Raw genomic sequence first — 5,688 nt, 5'->3', positions numbered from 1 at the left:
AAGGGAAGGGCATGCCTGAGAGGGAACAGCATGAGTGAACATCTGGAGGTCAGAGATCCCGTAATTCATCTAAGGAAACGAACATTGTCCATGTGCTGGAGTGTGGAGTGCAAGCGGGAGACAGTGCAGAGAATGCACCAAACTGTAACATAGCTGTTGAGAACGTGCTAAGTGCCGGGTACCAGGTGAAGTACTAGGGTGCAGTTATGAGCTAAGGGGACACAGCCTCTGTCCTCAGGAAGCTCACAGTCCAGCCGAGAAGCAGGGAGGTGGAGAGAGGGAAGGACAGGCACTGTGGAAGTTATAGCTGGGGGAACTCAGCCTCGCTGGGAAGTCAGGGAAGACCTCCCTGAGGAGGTGACAATATGCTAAAGGATGAGGAGACAGGCATGCTAAGGGGTGGGGAAAGAGAGATCTAGGTCAGGGGAACAGCATAATGGAAGGCCCTGAAGTGAGAAAATTAGCAGTGGGTCCCAGGACCTGAAATGTGGCCAGAGAGGCTGGGCCCAGAGAGAGAGGAGAGGAGAGAAGGAAGGACCAGTGGTCAGGGACCAGACCACACTGTGGGGAGTTTGAACTGGATCCTGAAGGCAATGGGTGCCACTGAGGGAGTATAAAGCAGGCAGGGTGACACACAGCTTCGTGCTCTTAAAGCTGACTTATGCTGGAGAGAGGAGGACGGATGGGCAACACAGGGGTCTGAGGGAATAGGGGACACCAGGAGGGGCCTACTGCAGAGGTCCGAGATGGACATATTGGTGGCTTGGCCTCACTTGATGGTGGTGGAGATGAAGAGGGAGAAGGAGAAATGAATCCAGGCTGCACTGAGGGGGAAGATTTGGCAGGGCTGGGTTCTCTGGCACTGGGAAGTGAGGGGGAGGGAGGAGCAGGCATGACTCAAAGCTTCTGGTCTGGGCAGATGGGAGGACGGAGGCGCCATTTGCTGAGCTGAGCTGGAGACTTGGGAGGTTTGGGGGTGGTGAGGAGAGTTCAGGTTTGCACATGCTGAGGGTGAGGAGGCTGGCAGTGGACCCTGGTTCGATGGGCTGTGAGGAGGAGGAAACTGCAGGGAGCCGGCAGAACCATGTTCCAGTCTCTCCTCCCACACTTAGTCATGTGGCCTGGATCAATAACTTCACCTCTGTGTGCCTTCGCCTTCTCATCTATCCCGTGGGCTGTGGGGGTGTTCTGCCTTCCAAGCTGTGGTGAGGGTGTGGTGGCAGCCTCCTGCTTCACGCCTGGTGGTGCCCTCCCGCACTGTAGTAGGGTTGATCTGTGGGACCATAATAATATGTGTGTCGCTTCTGAGGTTGAGTTATAGGAGACATTGTGGCTTCTATCTTGCTGTCTCTTGGGTCACTTGCTCTGGGGGACGTTCGCTGCCATGTTGTCAGGAGAGACTCTCACGACAAGGAATGAATGCCTTGTGCTGAACGCCACGTGAGGGAGTTTGGAAGGGAAGTCTCCAGGCTTCAGATGACTGCAGCCCCTGCCGCCAATTAGACTGCAAGCTCCTGAGGGATCCTGAGCTGCTTCTAAGTTCCTGACCCACAGAAACGGAGGGGAAAGAGCTTGGAAGCTGTTTTAAGACCCTACCTTTTGGGATTATTTGTTATGTGGCAAAAGGTAACTGATACAGTGGGTAAAAGCACCTGGCACAGTACCTTGTACAGAACTGGGGCTATAGAATAGACAAGATCTATAGCTCTGGATTCAGGACAGAGGGCTGGCCCAGAGACATGTATTTGGAAGCCTTTGGCTCAGACACAGTAAAGGAATCCATGGAGGTGGCTGAGCCATTCCATGGAGAGGGGTACATGGAGAGGAGGGGATGGTGTTGGACAGAAACTTGGGCATAAGTGTCGGGGTAAAGCAAGAGGAGCATCTTTGTAAGTCTAAGAGGAGGAGCTACAGAAGAAGGAGGAGGACGAGGAGAACACTCATCCTAGAAGCCAAGGGAAGGGGCTATCCCCTGGCAGACGTCACTGCAGAGGCCTTGCTGCAGAGAGGACTGAGCCACGTAGGTCAGAGGAGGCTCTTTGGGATTTAGTATCAAGGAAGATTCTGGTGACCCATTTAGATGGAGAGGTGGGCCCTGAGGTCAGATTGAATGTTACGGGTAGGGGAAGTGGGAGACACACCAAAGGAAGAGAGGGAGGGGGACACTGTGTCAAAGGAGAAGTCTGAAAATTCTTAAGTCAGACAGAGACCTGAGGCTGTTCATCTGCTGATGGGCGTGGGAGATGGGGACTGGAGAGAGGGAGGGATGGAAGATCTGAGCCTGGAGAGGCTAAAAGGCAGGAGAAGGAATGGACCAGAGCCCAGGGAGGGGATCACCTGAACAGGAGGTGGAATCCCCCAGCCATCTCATGAGGGGAGGATAGCGCAATGCAGGTCAATCCAAAAGAGGGCAGAGGAGAGGTCGGGGGGCTCCCACTGAAGGGGAAAGGTTTTCCTGACAAGTAGGAGGTGAGGTCGGCTAGGCAGTGAGAGTTGGGAGAAGAAGAAGGGAGAGAGGCAGGGGACTCAGAACTCCAGGCTTCATTCCTACCAATCAGTTGTGTCAACTGCTGGTCCCCCTTTGCCCTCCCAGCACCGTTGTGGGCTTGGTTCTTTCCTGTAACAGGTGTAGCTGCAATAATAAACAGCCTCCTCCAGGTCAGCCTGGCCCGGGGCAGAGCAGGATCAGTGTCTTTACCACAGGAGCCTGGATACTTGGTGGCCACCTGGAAAAGAGAGGTGCAGAGGGTCAGGGGCAGCTGTAAACTAGAAGCCAGCCTTCCTAGCAGGCTTGCAACCCTGAGCTCTATGGAGGCAAACAGCTTCCAATATAAACCCTTTCCACCCCCAATTCCTCAAACCAACAGATCCAGATGGTTTGCGGGAGAATCCTATAGAACATTCAAATTCTATAGAAAATCCCAGTCTAGTGAATAGACACTCATTCCTTAAGGTATGTTATGAGCTCAAGTAACTTTGATAGCAAAGCCAGACGAGGAGAGAATAAGAATGGAAAATAGTAGTGTATCTCAGTCATCCACATGGATACAAAAACCCTAATGAAATATTAGCAAATGGAATCTAGCAGTATATTGAAAAAATAATACATCATGATGTGTGAAATTCCTTGAATAAAAATATATTGACTTAAAAAATACATCATCAAGGCGAGTTTATCTCGGGAACACGTGGATGGTTTAATATAATAAGATCCTGCCGGGCGCGGTGGCTCAAGCCTGTAATCCCAGCACTTTGGGAGGCCGAGACGGGCGGATCACGAGGTCAGGAGATTGAGACCATCCTGGCCAACATGGTGAAACCCCGTCTCTACTAAAAAATACAAAAAACTAGCTGGGCGAGGTGGCGGGCACCTATAGTCCCAGCTACTCGAGAGGCTAAGGCAGGAGAATGGCGTGAACCCGGGAGACAGAGCTTGCAGTGAGCTGAGATCCGGCCACTGCACTCCAGCCCGGGTGACAGAGCAAGACTTCGTCTCAAAAAAAAAAAAAAAAAAAAAAAAAAAAAAAAATATATATATATATATATATATATAAAATAAGATCCATGGTTGCAATTCATTACATTGCAATGGGGGGAATCTCACATTGATAAAATTCAGCACCCATTCATAGTAAAGAAGAATAGTGCTTCCTTACCCTGATAAAGAATATCTATCAAAAAAATCCACAACAAACACTATAGTTAACGGTGATAAGTTACAAGCAGTCAAGAACAGGATAGAAATGCCCATTACCATCACTGCTCTTCAACATTGTGTGGGAGAATTTAGTCAGCACAGTACTGCAAGGAAAAGGAAAAAAAGGATGGGAAGATACCACACTGCTACGACTTGCAGACTCTATGATTATTTGCACAGCAAATTCAAGAGAACCTACAAACTTATTAGAACTGAAAGAGTTCAATTTTGCTGAATACAAGATTATATAAAACCCAACTGCATTTCAATAGCCATCTATTGATTATAAAATACAAAAGTGAAAGTACAATTAGCAATAGTTAAACAAATTTTAAGATAGGAAGGACTAGGTCTGACAAAATCACCAATAACGAAATTAATCCATCAGTTTTTATATGGGGAAATAGAAGCCCTGGGAGGGGAAATGACTCTTCCAAGGACACCCAGTAAGTCAGAGGCAATTCTCGGTTATCAGTGGCACCACATTCTGGAGATCTGAGTATTGGGTAATTTTGGTATTGTCCTTCTATTAAAACAACAACAACAACAACAAAACCCAGCGGGGTGGGGTGGGGTGGGGGACCAAAAAAGAAAACCAAACCAAAATTCATTGTATTTTTCTGACTATAAATTCAATATTCATGAAAATTCAGAAGAATAAGAAGCAATGCCATTAACATCCCCATACCATTATCTTGAACACGATGATCCTTCAACATTTTTGTCTGTATATATATTTTTAAAAATAAAATCAGGATATCATGTATACTAGTTTGTGTACTGATCATTTTGATCATTTTCACACACATTTCCCTGTATTCTCGCCTAGTCTTTGTGAATTTGATCATGTAGCACTCGGGTATGTTGATGAAGCATATGTCATTTATTTAACCTATCAGTTTGAGCTTTGGAGAAGAATCAAGTATCAGATATAACTGTGATGATCATGCTGATATAATTTCAACCCCAGAGCTAGCTCACACACATGCAGACGTGAAACCCAAGTAAGTTTCTAAGGCCAGTGGTTATTCTGGTGGAGAAGGTTAAACCCAGCATCAGGTAACTGGTCCCAATGGAAGGGGACAGAGGCCTGGTTAGTAGGAAGCAAATGGGACTTGGAACGAGTGGACGGATGGAGACCAATTAGCCCTGAGGCGTTAGGAGCTGCCCATCCTCTGCAGTCTTGGCTTCCTTCCTGGTGAAGTGGGGACAATACTGGCGCCAGTCTCATCTAGGGCTGAGCTCCTCCAGGCCCCAGAGCCTTTGCACGGGTCGTTTTGTCTGCTGAAGGTGGCTCTGCCCTTCTCTCCACCTGGCTGTCCGTGTTGCTGAGCCTCTGGGCCCAGCTGTCCTTTGCTGTCCTGCCCACCAGGCCGGAGGGGTGGCCGCGGGGGCTTCTTCACAGGCCTCATCGCAGGGTTGTCTCCCCAGTGCAGGGCAGGCAGGAGGGGCTGCGACCGCAGGTCCAGGGGCCAGGTCTTCCTTGGCTACTGCGTTTGAAGCAGGGGCTCCCTTCCGTTCTCCATCTAAGTCCTCTAATCACGCCTCTCCCAACGCTTATGATAATAACCTGTCATTATTTTGTCTATTAGCTATTTCCTTGAATCTTGTCTGTCTTCTCCTTTCATTAGGACCCGCTTCCGTCTTGGTGGCCGCTGTATCTCCTAAACCCCCAGGCCTGAGATACAGTGGGGGCCCCATACAAGTTCATGAAATGACTAAGGAGAAACAGCTGTGGAAACACCAGCTCTGAGGACGCAGTGGGCCTGGGGCTGGGCGGACCCCAGGCTGCGGACGGAGGCGGGACGTAGGGGCGGGGTTTCGGGGCTTCGGGGCTTCTGAGCGGAGCCTAAGGGGCGGGACTGGGGCTTCGGGGCGGGGCTTCGGGGCTGCGGTCTTGCGGTCTTGACCGCACGGCTCAGGCTGCGCTCGCTGAGTTCCTAAGGCCGCCCGGCTCTCTGGCTTCCCGCCCGCGCTGCCGTTAGGGGGCG

The sequence above is a fragment of the Colobus angolensis genome, unplaced genomic scaffold (assembly GCF_000951035.1).
Source record: "Colobus angolensis palliatus isolate OR3802 unplaced genomic scaffold, Cang.pa_1.0 Scaffold26, whole genome shotgun sequence".
In the NCBI taxonomy this organism is placed as follows: domain Eukaryota; kingdom Metazoa; phylum Chordata; class Mammalia; order Primates; family Cercopithecidae; genus Colobus; species Colobus angolensis.
The sequence above is the reverse complement of the archived record's forward strand: the minus strand, read 5'-3'. Positions refer to the sequence as shown.